The sequence below is a fragment of the Staurois parvus genome, unplaced genomic scaffold (assembly GCF_062004578.1).
Source record: "Staurois parvus isolate SC_StPar_1 unplaced genomic scaffold, SC_StPar_1.0 ptg000303l, whole genome shotgun sequence".
Classification (NCBI taxonomy): domain Eukaryota; kingdom Metazoa; phylum Chordata; class Amphibia; order Anura; family Ranidae; genus Staurois; species Staurois parvus.
This window is the reverse complement of record NW_028318099.1, coordinates 5,356,124-5,372,104: the sequence shown is the minus strand read 5'-3', so window position 1 is coordinate 5,372,104 and position 15,981 is coordinate 5,356,124. Positions and strand designations below refer to the sequence as shown.

The following is a 15,981-nucleotide window of genomic DNA, read 5'->3' as shown; positions in this document are numbered from 1 at the left end:
TTACCCTCTTTCACCCCCACCTCTACCCCCTCTTTCTTTCATCCCTCTTCTCTCTCTCTCACCCCCACCCCTCTCTCTCTCACACCCTCTTTCTCTCAACCTGCCACCCTCTCTCTCTTTCTCATGCCATCTTTCACCCCCCCTCCTCACCCCCAACCCTACCCCTACCTTCTTTCACCCCCCCTCTCTCTCTATCACCCCCACCTCTCTCACCCCCTCTTTATCTCACCCCCACCCCCTCTCTCACCCTCCTCACGGCCTCTCTTTCTCACCCCTTCTATTTTTTTACCCCCCCTTCTATCTCACCCCCTCTCTGTTACCCCCTCTTTCTCTCACCCACTTCTTTCTTTCACCTTCTTTCTCTCCTACCCCCACTTCACCTCTCTCTCTCTCACCCACCACCCTCTCTGTCACCCCCCCCCACTCCCTCTCTAATTAACCCTTCTCAATTTCACCCCTCTCTCACACTCTTACTCTCTCACCCCCACCCTCTTTCACCCCCAACCCACCTCACTCACCCTCTCTCTCACCCCCTCTCTCTTTCCCGCTCTCTCATTCTCTGTTCCTCACCCACCCTTTCTCTCACCTCCTGTCTCTTTTACCCCCCTTCTCTCTCCCCCCTCTCACTCCCCTCTATCTTATGCCCAGCAGCTTCTAAAGACGTCACACACTTCCATGCAGGCTATGCTGCGGTAGATATTTAAATGCCCCCTCTTTTCATCTGAGCTGCAATATGCAAATGATCAGGCCCATGGAGGTTCCTAAAGGCATGGTTAAGAAAATGTCAGGCACTTGAAAGGTTATCGGATGGCACGCATGCCACTTTTGAAGGTGTTCAGTGGCTTCACAGCAATGCCAATGAGCCAATATGCTGACAAGAATTGGGCATTGATGTGCTGATGGGCCCTTGTGTGCAGCTGTGCTTCAATTTGTGGAGGATGGCTTCCATGAACACATGTAATGTGGGCAGTGCAATATGTAGGTGGAGCTTTTTTGGGTTTGGTTTGAGTGTGGGCAAGGACACAGGGGCCTCATGATCCCATATTACCCGGGGGCCCCATAAGTTGTTAGTCCACCCCTGTCCCTATCAAAACCCCCTTACATCGGGGTCCTCATCAGTGCCTCCTTTACATTAGGATTTAACGTCAGAATCCCCATTACATCAGGGTCCCCATTAGAACCTTTTTTACATCAAGGTCCCCATTAAACCTTCCCATCCATCAGAGTCAGCCTTAGGGATATTTCCTTACAAAAAAATCTCCATTAGAGCCCTCTTAAATCAGAGTCCCCCTTTCATCAGGGACACTACAAAATCTCCCTTTGCATCAGGGTCCCCATCAGAGTTATCCTTACGTCAGTGGCAGGGGCAGACTGACCATTTGAGAACTCGGTCACTGCCCGAGGGCCCGGGGTCAGTAGGGGGTTCCATAAAATGCCCCTGGTATCTTTTTATAGGCTTTTTTTGGTGTGTTTTGAGTGTGGGCAAGGACACAGGGGCCCGATGATCCCCAATTGCCTGGGAGCCCCATGAGTTGTCAGTCTGCATCTGATCAAAGACCAATCAGCACAAGTAAGGGGGGAGGGAGGAAGAAGGGCACAGTACAGGGGAACTCATTAGGGCACAAAACTGGGATCAGGAGGGCACAGTACAGGTTCTGGTATGCTGCCCGGGCCAACCCAGGATAGCTTAGTAAAAAAAGTGACTGTCCTGGCAAATCCGGGACAGTTGGCAAGTATGATGTCATGCAAGATTATCATGGGGCCCTTATGCACCTGAAGCCCCTGGGCAGTGCCCAGATATGCCAATGCATTAAGACAGCCCTGCATTTAGCCTTGTTGTGGGCAAGCAGCAGGGTTTGCCAGGTGGAAGCATTTAGGTGTCTCCACTTTCACCCCTATTGCTTCCACACATGCCGAGAAAGTGCGCTTCCATGTGTGAGGGAATAAGGTTTTTTTCTTCTCATTGGGACTGGCGCCTAATTTACTCACTCAACAGACATGCTTCTGCTGAGCGTTAAGAGAGCCTGACACTCTCCTTTCTTGATGAGCACCCAATCGGTGCTTGTCACACTGCAAGGTCTCTCTGCTCCTTGCTAGTCCCCAGATGCAGTGCTGGAGACAGGCAGGGAGGTGAGTAGAAGATAAACAGTGCAATGCTAAAAGTATTAAAAGTTTAAGTTGCCATAAAGCCCCCTTCATTTTTCAAAGCCCCAACATTCCTAAAAGCACCTCAGATTTAAATACAGTTTTGGTTAAAATATTTTATTTTACCAGGACAAATAGATTGTCATGAGGGGCAAGTAAATTGGGAACCCGATTTAGTCCTTGGACAAGTGGCATTTTAAGAAATTTCCACACTCCTGTAATGTTTTTTTAAGCATAAGGAAGGTTTTATATTTCAATACAAGTCTGTGGTATGAAGTAATACTTCAAAATTTGAAATGTTTTACTCAAAACTGTGAAAAGAAAAGTGGAAACATACACTGATCAGCCATAACTATCATAACCCATCAATGCATGGACTCTGCTGTACATCTGGAGGTATGCTATGGTATTTGGCATCAGGCAGTCAGTAGCAGATCCTTTAACTCCTGTAAATTGTGAGGTGGGGCATCCAGGGATTAGATTTGTTTTTAAGCACATCCCACAGATGCCTGATTGTATTGAATTCCAGTGAATCAGTAGGACATGGCAGCACCTCAAACTTGTATTCCTCAAACCATTCTTGAAATCATCAGGCCAGGCTACCTTCTTCCATTGCTCTGTGGTGCAGTTTTGATGCTCACATGCCCAGTGTAGGTGCTTTTGGCTCTGAACACAGGTTAGCAAAGGGCACCCTGAAGGCTCTGTGGCTAGTCAACCCCGTATGCAACAAACTGCGATATACTATGTGTTATGACACCTTCTTATCAGAACCAGCTTTACGTTTTTCAGCAATGTGAACCTTCGCTCCCCACATACAGTACATCTACATCAATGAGCCTTGGCCTCCCATGACCCTGTTGATGGGTCACCAGTTTTCCTTACTTGGACCACTTTTGGTAGGTTCTGACCACTACAAACTGATAACATCCCACAAGAGCTGCAGTTTTTGAGCCGTTCTGACCCAGTCACCAAGCCATTATAATTTCACCCTTGTCAAAGTCACTCAAATCCTTACTCTTGTTCATTTTTTCTGCTTTCAACACATCAACTTTAGGGATGGCATGTTTACTTGCTGCCTAATATATGCTACCCACTGTCAGATACCATTGTAACAAGATAATTAATGTTATTCACTTTACCTGTCAGTGGTCATAAGGTTATGGCTTATCGGCGTGTTCTGCAACACATCCACCTCTGTAAGCTTCAGATGAATGTCACCTCTATGGAAAGAGAAAAGAAATGCTAAATAAATCCCTTGTCAGGTGTATGGAAAATTGGAATGCCTCCATTTTCTTCACTGCAGATGTACACAAGCTCAATGAAAGAAAGCTGAACTCCAGGCAGATATAAAACACTAAATATTGCAACTCTGTAATTCTTGAATACATGCTTCTTCTCCTTGTCCAGTCACAGGCTGAAGACCTGGAAATGTTACTCAAATTGGACCTTCCTTCACATTTTGGACATTACATAATCCTAACCCCCCCCTTTCTCTTTTGAATTTTATGGGGTAGCAAGTACCTTTCAGCAAGGACTTACTCCCACCTCCTCATTCCTTGCCTAGGCATGGATGACGTAGTCTCGGTCCACCACCCCTCACTAGTCACTAGTAGCACCCTGGGATACATGTTACGCATTCCAGGAGGCTTCTGGACAGTGTCCCCAAATCAGCAGATTTCGCACATGTGCAGTAGGGGCTAACTCTGAGTGATCAAGAAGTCGCAGCTGAATCCAAGATGGCAGCATGGGAACAAAAACAGTGGTAAAGATTTCAGGTTGTAGGAAGACAGTGCTGGACTTCTTGGGCTGATAAGTAAGTGCTCTTTTTTAAGTTCAGCAGCTACAGTACTTATGCTAACTTTTTTTTTCTAAAGGCTGGATAAAGTTCTTTCTTCACTGCAGCAGAAAAAAAAATAAGATCTTCTGACCTGCTAGATAGGGCTGTTCTTTGTAGCAGAGATAAGTAAATCTCGGAACTGGATAGACAGAAATACTAATCTTTTGACAGGTAAAATGTAATTCTTTTGTGTATTTAGCTTTTTGCCTGGTGTTCAATTTTCACCTTGAAATCAGGTGCTTTGGGGAGCTTGTATTGGTGAAATATAAAGGGTGAACATGACCTAGAAAACATACACTCACTGAAAATTTCTGTATCAGCTAGAGTTACCTAAAGACATCTTGTTTGAGTCACTGCAGAGTGGCATTCATCATCACACAGCAAGAATCAATGTTTCTGCAGGTTATATAAGATCTCAGAACTAAGAGGAGAGTTGGCAAATGTAGTACTTTAAGAGACCATGGTGATGTAGCCTTCATTGCTACGTTTCCTGTAGAATATGTCACTTCTTATTGAAGATATTGCATGCACAGTGTGGTAATCCCTGTTAGGGCGCAGGCTTCTCTCCAAACACTTTCCTGCTTCATTAGCCCGCATCAATATTTTTCATTCCTTACGGGAAAATGGCTGTTTGCTTGTTGTGACTTGTGTTTCCATAAATGTATTTAATGGACTGGGGATATGTTTTATGCTGTTGCAGATATTATGATTAGGTCATGGCATTTTTGTTCTAGCTCTCAAGCTCTGTACATTGCTCATTATCCCAGAAAATAGTATTTATTTACCATGCACTGTAGCTTTGCTACTTTATCATGTAGGAGAGTTTCAGTCAGGCTAACAGGTTTTGATTGTCACATCTTATGAAGCTTCAACTCATTGACCTTCCGGTCAGCTCTGGAGACTGCTGCTGTCCTTCACTAACATTCTCCTCTGTTCTCCCAAACTCTTTTTTTTTTTCTTGTTTTCTATATATTTATAGCCAGTGTGTTGCTGATGTCAAATGCTTTTTTAGTTCTAATAAGATCAGTCTTGATTTCATATGTAATAACATGAGGCTGAGGCTTAGTTAAATGTTAATGGTTTACCTAGGGTTGTGCCCATGGTCATTATAGGACAGTCCTTTTCCATTTTTAGCTGGATCAGGGTATGATCTAATAGCTATGTAGCATCCTCAGACACCCCAGAAGGGCCTGGAGCAAGAAGACAAAGGAAATGGGCAGAGCAGTGCTTGTGCAAGGTCATCCAGCTCCCAGGGCAAAGAAGCCAAACTATGCCCACCTTAATTATGTACAAGCTTAGGGGATGCTACCCCCAGCAGTCATCCACTTGTCAAAATGTCTTGTATCAGAATGGGCTCACTTATGCCTGCATCCCTAAAGTAAACTTCTGTACCCAGGGCAGTCGCCTCTCCTGCCTACCCCTTGTCTGGGTCCTGGGGCCGAGGGAACTCATGACAGGGAGAAGGGTGCCTGGCAATGGGAGGTTTGCTAGAAGATAGCAGAGAACAAAGAACTAGGGTCACCCTCCCTGCCTGTAAGGTGTAGTTCTGGTGGCTGGGGTCATTTTGAGCCTATCTGAAGGAGGAAGAAGGGGAGGGGTTATTTTCAGCTCAACCAGCGACTGAGGGAACCTGTCTATGGTTTGGTGTCACGTGGTGTTGTTGCAGTTGTTGGCGGTCTAGGACCGGTGTGCAGAAGGTGATTCTTCAGTAGGTTTCTGTTATTGTCCCCAAATAACAGATTGGGTTGCAGATGCTGTGCTCTGGTTGGCTCTTTTTGTGGTTTGTTCTCTCTTCTACCCTTCAAGGACCATCAAACTTTGTTGTTATTTATGTAAAGGGATGTTATTCATATGGAAGCTTTGTAATAAAAAAGCTTCTACAGCCATTAAATACATCTTGGTGTCCGCTAACGTTGTTGGAAATAGTGGTAATGATGACAGGCTCACTCTGAATTACCCTAATCAAGTTCTTTTGGTAGAATAAATCAAAACCGTAACTGTCTGCTGCCTGTAAACCCATGCCTTCACCTCTCACCTTCTTCACTAAAAGGGACACGCATGTAATTTAAACTAATCTCTTTATAACCAAAGCTGGCATAGCAGGTATGTTCTCATATCCAACCATTACCACATGTCCAGCTTTAATCATAGAAATATCTTTATTCTTCAGATATGACTCCTTTTGCTTTTCATACTACACAGAAAGTGTAAAGTATGCCAGTATGAGTCACTTTAGCATATATTTTCTTCTATAGATTAGGCAGCTATTATTTCAAACAGTGAAGGCGGCAGTTCATTCTTTTAATTCAGCCATGAGTCAGTCAGCCTGGTAAGTGTCAGCATGTTCAAAGCTCTAGCCATTGTGATAAAGGTATTATTTAGGCTGTAGCAGTAGTACAGAACAAATATGAAGATCAGGAATTTAAATCTAAACTAGGTGAGCTGTCTCTTCAAGTAAAATAAAGTGCAAAATGCAAATCGATAATTCATTATAAAGGTGAATAAATAAATAAATGCATAAATCGACATATAGCATAAATTCATTAAATCATAAGAAAATTTTGGCAAATGATACAACAATGTGCAAATAAAAAATGTGCACTATTTGTGATGTATATGTGGCCATTTGGAGAGTGGTGCTTGGCTGTCCAGTTCTGCCATGACTCTATATAACTGCCTTGTGAGGTGTCACTGGTATGTTGCCGTTCCCTGAAGATGTGTTTTCACATGAAACACATTGGGTGGAGCCTATCGATGGCGTCATCATGCACACCCGAAGTTGGATGGTGGTTCCATACACCACTGCTCCTCTACTTATTTGAGCTGTATAATGTTTGAACTGTAAACACAACAGAAGTGGGAGGAGTATATTGTGGAATCATGACCAATGAACAGCCTAGGTGACTTTCTGGTATTTAGCAGCTCAAGTTGATGTGTTATGGTGTGTGAGCAATGTTGTTTTGTGTTTTTGAATATTCAGAGCACATGGACCTATGTCAAATGAAATGCAAGATTAATCTGTAGTCTGATATAAGAGGAAAGCTGAATTTCTACAGGAACGTCATTAACCAATAAAATATTGGATAAAGTTATGTATACAATAATACAACAGAGATACGGGAAGTGTTTTAAAAATCTACTTGTCCAAGGGACTAAATTGAGGTCCCAATCTATTTGTCCCTCATTACAAACCACTTGTCATGATTAAAAAAAAAAATTTTTTTTTCCAGGATGGAAAATGTGAAGGGTTGATATTTTTTTTATTAGGCAGAGGTGCTTTTATGAATATCTGGTGCGGGAAACACTGCGAATCCTATGTGTTTTCTTCACCATTTTGCAATCGCATCGCGTTCATGTGATCTGGTGCGGGTGTCAATGATAAATTAATGACACCCCGAAACAATTGCAAAACACAATGTGATTGCCAGAAATTGCATCTCATGAACGATGGCACCCATGTGATGCGATTCAGGTGTGGATTTAAAAAGGGGTCCTGCACCTTTTTGGTGCGGATGCATTGTGATTTGAGCCATACAAAATGTATGGCTCAAATCGCACTGCACAGACATTTACATGTACTTCGCACAGGAATGCGGTGCGATTCTTGTGTGAATTACATGCGCTGTCCCACACCGCATAGTGTGAACCCAGGTTTAATGCTTTTTATTTTTTGATAGAAAATTTCTTAGCACCCCCAAACATTATATATATTTTTAACACAGTGGCTCTAGAGCAGTAGTCTCCAAACTGTGGCCCGGGGGCCAGATGTGTTCCTTTGCTTGCTTTTATCCAGGCCTTAGAGCACTTTACCTGCCACTAATGCAATACACTATTCTTCCCACTGACACCAAATAATTCCTGTTACTAACATCAACAACGGGGCAGTATTTCTCCCACTGACACCAACGATGGGTCACTATTCCTCCCACTGACACCAACAAAGGGGTATAATTCCTGTTACTAACATCAACAACAGGGCAGTATTTCTCCCTCTGACACCAATGATGGGGCACTATTCCTCCCACTGACACCAACAATGGGGTACTATTTCTCCCACTGACACCAACGATGGGGCACTATTCCTCCCACTGACACCAACAATGGGGTACTATTCCTCCCACTGACACCAACGTTGATGCACTATTCCTCCTCCTAATGCCAAAGATGTACTATTTAGTCTTACAGATGCCAGTACAATATCTACTCCCAATGGGCACAGTCTGGCCCCCCTGAGTAAACTGGCCCTTTGTTTAGAAAGTTTGGAGACCCCTGCCCTGGAGAATAAAATAGTGGGTGTTGCAATTTTTTATGTCACATGGTATTTGTGCAGCATTTTTCAAATGCAATTAAAAACAAATTTAAAAAAAATACACATTTTAATGCTAGTTAGGCAATTTGATTGCTTTTACAAGAGAGATTGCCATTGGCTCTAGGGCTAAATGTATGGAAAAAAAAAACATCTTGCACAGCTCCCAGAACTGCATGTCCTGGGCATTGGGCGATAGGAATTGCGCACATAATGGCTGCTGGAATAAGTGGTTATAAACTCTAGAACCTTCTTGTTTGATATAACTACATAAAGCAATTAAGTCTCTCTTTAATTGGCCATTAATTTACTCATTTATTTTACTTCATTGGAATATGTGATACTGAAATTGAGTGAAATATTAGCTAGAATACAGAATTCTAATTATAATGTATGATACATCACTGAGGACAGGTTCCAGGAAATGTGTCAGTTTGAATGCGGGGGTCTAACAAAACTGTGTGATGTTTTAATGACAGATCTGTCGATTTATGGTGATGGTATTCATTGGTTCTTTTGTCTTTTTTTTTTTAATAGAAAAGGATTTTGTATTCTATTTACAAGTTTGTATGACTGCATTGGATCCATTTGTTCAGTCTTTATTATTTTTTTTACAAGATCAGGATTTCGGCCTTCAGATTCTGCATGTTTGATCTAGTTTGCATGATGGCCATGAAAATTGCATTTTCATAAACAGGTTAGCTTTCACAGGCATCTATGAAAGTAGAATTTAAGACTATATCCTCATTTCCACCCATTTCTGTAGCTTTGGATCGCATATACAACTGCACTGTCAACCTCACTTGTTCTTCCTGGTAATATTAAATGTTATATAGCTGTAAAATTTACTCTTGTTGCTAGGTTACTGACTTTTGAGTTCTGAGCAGGCAAAGCTTCATTCAGGGTGAGGGATATCCTGAAAACCACACAATTTTAGGATGCTGAAATTTTGCCTTTTTTTATCTTTTAGGAGATGCAATGGATTGTCAAGGTTAAAGTGGTTGTAAACCCTCACATATTGCCAATAAAGTGACTGGCCTCATATGATACACGTAGTTGAAACAAAATATCTTACATAAGTTGTACCTGTTTATCCCAAGCAATCTTTCCCCTACATCAGGGGAGGGCAACTGTGGCCCTCCAGCTGTTGTAGAACTACAAGTGCCATGAGGCATTGCAAAACTGAGTTACAAGCATGACTCCCAAAGGCAGAGGCATGATGGAACTTGTAGTTCACCAACAGCTGGAGGACCACAGTTGCCCACCCCTGCCCTACATCCATTCAAATGGCAAACTTTACACAGGATCAGAGTCACACCCCCTTCATACAGCACACAAGAACAGAACTGAGGCTGTCAATCTGCTGGAGGTCCCTCCCCTGTCACCATTTTTTTCTTGGTGTCAAGAAAACTTGTCAGTAGTGACTCATGCTGATAGCAGAGGAATGAGGCAGCAGACAGCAGTGACACTTAGTGCTCTGGATTGAGACAAGTACACACAATAGAGGGATATACTTTGTTCATATTTCATGTCTGAGGTTTACAAGCGCTTTAAACAACCTTTTGCTATTATTAATTCAGCCTGCTTATTTAACAAATGATTACTTTGTAATAAATAATTTTATGAAATAACTATAAATCTGTGCACAGAATAACCCAAATTCCGGTGTGATGATGCTGTTACATGATAGCCAAACGCAGGTTTGTGGACTAGTGGCCAAAGCTGGTACTAAAGTCACTACGATGTGAGGAATTTAATCAGCCTAACCAGAATGAGCACACTCAGAGCTAGTGCAAGTATAAACTATTCTCATGATAATATGGCCGATATGTGTAGCTCTGTCCCTTTGCCCCTCACTATGTCATTTCCAGGGATGTGGTGATACTCCAGCTATACCAAATCTGTAATAATGAAGTTATGATTCCTATGTAAATCACTACAACATAGATAGTGTTGAGAAAATGATCCAATGATCCAGGTTGGTAAGGCTCCTGTGTGCATCTCCATCTTGCTACTGAAAAACAGGAGTAAAATAGTGGATGACCGCACTTCCAGTGAAATTCTGAATACTTTGTTATTCATATAAGTTCATAAGATGCTAAAAAGGCAGAGACGGCTGACACATTTCACGCCTAATTAGAAAGTGTATCTTAACCTTAGTGTACCTGTTTTTTTGGATTTTATACAAATAGAATATTTTGAACTGGAAATAAAGTTTGTAGCAGAGTAATTTCAACAAATATTTTGTATAATGAAGTCTTTTTCCTACTGTTGAGTATACTTTTTCCTACTGTTGGGGAGTATAGATCAAACGAAAAAAAGAAGAAAGACCATGGTGCCTTATCCTTTTAAAATTGAATGATTTATTGCTGCCAGATGCGGTGATGTACAGCAGTATGTGGCACTTAAATACAGGTCAGCAGTGGATGATATACTCTGCCTTTGCCTCTCTGTCTGCCCTGCTGGAATCGCCGAGCCTCGCCGATGCAACGTCGTGACGTCAGAGCCCCTCTCCTACGCGTTGCGTCACAGGGTCACGTGACTTCATCAGGGGAAAATTGATCTGGCAGCAATAAATCATTCAATTTTAAAAGGATAAGGCACCATGGTCTTTCTTCTTTTTTTCGTTTGATCTATACTCCCCACACTGAGGAAAGGAGGATATAAGGAAGAGGTGTCCCCAGGAGGGGAAATGGGAGATCCTTATAGATCTTAATAAACACTCATTCATAAGCAGCTTCCTATGGAGGAAGAGGAGAGTACAGGAGGATTCCTACAGATCTTTTTTGGAAACATTTAACACATGAGCACTATCCCACCAATCCCACCAATCCTGGAAGGATTAAAAGTTTATTTGCCTAAATTTATTTAGGCAAATATTAAGGTGAGCGCATACTGAGACCACACGGCACCTGGAGAGAGGGAATAAGGAGATCACCTGCACACTGCACATATTTGATAAAAGACTTTATTTATGAACTTTATTGATTGCATTTGCACATTTTTTAATGATTTTGCACATAATTTGATTAATCACATATGATATGTATTGGCACTGATAATGGTGATAATACATTTGTATTTGCACATTTGCACATCGATTTATGAATTTGCACATATATTGATTGATCGCATATGATACGAATTAGCATAGATTACGGTTTTGATTTATTTATATTCATTTTTTTCATATTTATTTGGTCACATTTTTATGTATGTATTAGCTTATGCATTTATAAGCGTGAGAGATTTTATGATTAAGGATTTAAAATAGGAGCGCGGCACTATAAATATATATATTTGGATTATTGGAACACAATTCAGTGGGTTTGTGTAAGTGCCAGCGAACCAAGCACACTATAAATAGATAATTGTTACTGAACACCTCATTCATAATAGCTCACAAGTATTCATTTTTTATATTATATGTTTTTTTCAGCTCCATGGATTTGCTCACCTGGTGAAATGTTGAATGCATTAATGATAAATAATATTTCCCAGGTGCTCTAATATAAGTAGGGCACTGGATGGTTAAACATTTGAGTGTTCATCTTCATCCACCAACACAGAATCCTAATAATAGATATTGAACATCTCAACTACTCTGTGCTTTAAACTTGAGGCTTGTCAGTGATGGAAAAACATTTTCCTTTCTTTGTAATTGCTTGTGCGTCATAACAAGATGGTTCTATAAACTACTGGAAGGAATACGCAGAATAAATCCTTGCGTGAAACAGCAAGAAGCTGAATAATACTAATGGAAAACTCCTTTTTTCTGCATTTAGAAAGCAATACAAAAGGGTGTCTCTACGAAAGTTGTAAACCTTTTAAAAGATATTTAAAATGTTTAATAAGTCATTCAGCCATTTTATACTTTTAATAGTAAACAAGGGGTTTAGTCACACACATTGGCAAATATGTGTATAAACCACAGTGGTCATGCCAAGTGTACTGAAGTCCTAACTCTATAATTTAGGAGTCTCCCAAGTAGGAGCACACATAGCGGTGAATAGACTGGGGTGCCTTAACATGGCCAATGCGGCTTACACATATATTTACAAATGTGTGTACTAAACCCCTTGTTTTTAACATGAACTGTTAAACATGGGAATTTTTGTTTGTTTTTGACATACGTTGCCCTTCCATGTGCTTCTTGATGCAAACACTAGTTATAGGTTGAGGTGGTTGTCATTTGTTTGTATAGTTGGGAAATTGGTATAGGGATGCAATGGATACCTTCAGCTGCCATTGTGTCCTAGCTGGGTGTCCCATGCCTCCCTGTACCTTTAAGGAGTGGGCTCATTTCAGCACATCTGTCCTTAATCTATCCTTTGCTTTACTGTATGTGCTCCTACTTGGGAGACTCTTAAATGATAGAGTTAGGACCACAGTACACTGGGCTGCCGTGATGTGAACCATGGTCACTGCGGCTTACACATATATTTGCAAATGTGTGCAGCTAAACCCCTTGTTTTTAACATGATCTGTTATACAGGGTCAATTTGGTTTGTTGCAGGCTAGTTGGTAAGTGAGCTAGAATTGTTTTTTGTTTTTGACTCACCTAATTATACCTTATCCAGTAACAGTGCTCTTGTTTGTAGGAAGTAAGTTCTCTTCCTTTGCATTTGGCAAGAGTTCAGTCCAGAAGTCACAGTATTAGGCCCCTAGTAAGGGAATCTACGTCCAGATGGATATATGGTTAACAAGTCTTCTAGAAACACCCACCTGCTCTTATACAAGACTTTTAGGGTTAAATGATTGATTTGGCCTACATGTTTACCTCAAAGGGTTATTTCACCTTTTCAGAAAAAAATTATAAGGTGAAGTAACACCCCACACCCTTGATGCCCCCAGTCCCTGCTGTACTTACCTCTGTTCCCACGCAGCTGGTGCAGCAGTCTGGGGATTTGAAATCACTCTCTTCTCTGTGCAGGGCTTCCGAGGTGGATCAGAGCGATTTTAATTGGTCAGCTCCAGCACAGAGCATCGCAAAAAATAAGAACTTTCTGGAATAAGTATGTATGTCACATAATTGTAGGCCCTCTTAGGTGTCTGCACCTACTGTAAGTTGTTTATAATAAAATACTGACTTCATAGTGGGGGCATAGACCCACCCTCAGCTTGCATATAACAGTTCATAATAATCCTTTCAAGATGCCAGGGCCTTACCATGTGATGGCCAGTGGATTGACATGTTTTTTCAAATTTAGAACTGCTCCCCTGAATTAGACAGCTGGCAGGTGTGCAGGAAAGAGTCACTTGGATCGTAGGATGGCTTCATGATTTTCAAGCAGGTAAAAAATTGCACTCAAACCTAAATAGAACATTTTGCCTTAGAAGCAGGAACCCTGGAGCACACAGTTTAAAGTCAAAACATTCTTGTCATTATAAATATTATATTACACAACTGAAAAGTTTTGGGCAAGAAGAGTTAGTCAGAGACTTGTGCATACTTCTCGCAGTAGGCTGTGTGTTTATTGCCAAATATACCGTATTCCAAGGACAATTGTAGACTAAATGGTTTCTGAGCAAAAGGAATTGGAACTGGAACTGGAATCCTCTAACCTTGACATTGACCATTTCTGTTAACAGAACTAGCAGACCCAGAAGCATTCCTACATTGACAAAACCAGAGCCATAGCTGTATTGTGAGAACCACAATTAATGCTATGTAGCTATAGCAATAATACTATGTTTTAAGAGCCAGGACTTCATCATATGCTAGATTCAGAGAGATGCCGTGCCCCAAGACCCTAAATAAAACCTTGCCTTGCATAATTATAAAGTACTGTTATGTCTAATGATAAGATATCTTGAAATGTTTCTTGATTACATTTAAGTTGTGAGTGCAGCTTGTATAAAATTGCATCTCCAGCAAAGTTAATTAAAGATGCACAATATTCATAACTGTAAAATGAACCTGTGACCAGCCTATGGATCAAGTATTTACATATTCTTAAAGTGTCAAAATGTAAAATCATACAGTATTCATTTTCACGTTGTTTTATTTATTATTTCTAGCCTACTCTTATTTATCTGAATGATCTTGAAGTCTATAATCTTACTTTGTGAAGATCCACACACATTTACTTCCTTGAATTCTGTGAAACGTATTTGCTATGCCTTGCTGATAAGGCACTGATATGTCACAGAATTCACAGAGAGGTAAACAGGTTGACCACACTTCGAATGATATGGAAATTTAACCAAACATATTGAAGTCTTCCAGTTAAAACACATACAAACACCACAGCTCCAAACCAGCTCCGTACTTTGTTTCATGCAAAGTACATGTACTGAAACGCGTTAAATGCTATTCCCTAGTTTGGAGCTGTGGTGTTTGTATTTTTTTTAATTATCATTTGGAGTGTGGTCAACCTGCCTACCGTCTTCTCCAGAGTTTCACAATCATGGATCGGTTCAGCACCAGTTTGTGGAGGGGCTGATTGACTGTGTGCTCACCTGGGGCGATGTTTATCCTATTACACAGACTTCACAGACCCTGCTTTTTGAACTACAGAGGTGCTGACAGGAGGAGTTACAGGGGGCAGAGTCTGTCCAGGAATTATTATTATTATTATTATTATTATTATACAGTATTTATATAGCGCCAAACGGTTTGCTCAGCGCTGTACAATAGCGAGGGGAACAGAACATGAGACAATACAGTAACAATACAATACACGAGGGGTTCAAGGGCCCTGCTCTTTCGAGCTTACAATCTAGGAGAGAGGGGATAGTGTACAGGAGGAAGTGGCTGTGGGGGATGGAGTGGTAGCAGGAGTGGAGGAGATCGGCTGTTAGGTGAGGGTGGGGTAGGCTTCCCTGAAGAGATGGGTTTCAGGGTGCGCCTGAAAGTGAGGAGGGTAGGTGACAGTCTGATGGATTGGAGTAGGGAGTTCCAGAGGATGGGGGAAGTCCTGGAGAAGTCCTGCAGTCGGGCGTGGGATGAGGAGACCAGGGAGCTAGAGAATAGGAGGTCCTGTGAGGAGCGAAGGGCACGGGTAGGGTGGTATTTGGGTATCAGGTCAGTTAGGTAGTTTGGGGCGGCGTTGTGAGTGGCTGGGCAATCGGGAGCCAGTGAAGGGATTGGCAGAGGGGGGTGGCAGATGTGGAGCGGTTGGTGAGGTGGATGAGTCTCGCTGCTGAGTTCAGGATAGCTGGAGTGGGGATAGCGTTTGTTTGGATAGGCCAGTGAGAAGGGAGTTGCAGTAGTCCAGGCGTGAGATGATGAGGGAGTGTACGAGTTGTTTAGTAATGTCCGGGGTGAGGAAGGTGCGTATCTTGGAGATGTTGCGGAGGTGGAGCCTGCATGACTTTGATAGTGATTGGACATGAGGTTGGAAGGAAAGGTTTGAGTCCAGGGTGACACCCAGGACTTTGGCGTGTGGGGTGGAATTGATGGTGGCGTTGCTAGTCGTGATGGAGAGGATGTGGGGGGGGGGCGGCGCGGGCTGGGGGGCAGACCAGGAGCTCAGTTTTGGACAGGTTTAACTTGAGGAAATGGAGCGACATCCAGTCTGATATGTCGTTCAGGAGGTGGCCGATGCGGGCTAGAGTGAGGGGGTGAGGTGGGGGGTGGAGGGGTAAATTTGTGTGTCGTCGGCATAGAGGTGAAGCCATGGGAGTGTATCAGTTTGCCAAGGGAGGAGGTGTAGATGGAGAAGAGGAGGGGTCTGAGGACAGAGCCTTG

General features: G+C 42.2%; 1 protein-coding gene and 1 long non-coding RNA gene across 3 annotated transcripts in view; one reads left to right on the top strand and one right to left on the bottom strand.

Annotated features, from left to right (window-relative positions):
* Nucleotides 1-15,981, top strand: part of ANK3 (ankyrin 3) — an 818,082-nt gene that overhangs the window by 319,822 nt on the left and 482,279 nt on the right. The window lies entirely within an intron of this gene.
* LOC149457739 (uncharacterized) overlaps nt 1-15,981 on the bottom strand; it is a 245,107-nt gene that overhangs the window by 51,352 nt on the left and 177,774 nt on the right. Inside the window, exon 5 of the long non-coding RNA XR_016313568.1 lies at nt 3,285-3,365. This is a non-coding gene — a long non-coding RNA (uncharacterized LOC149457739). The remainder of the gene's footprint in view (nt 1-3,284; nt 3,366-15,981) is intronic.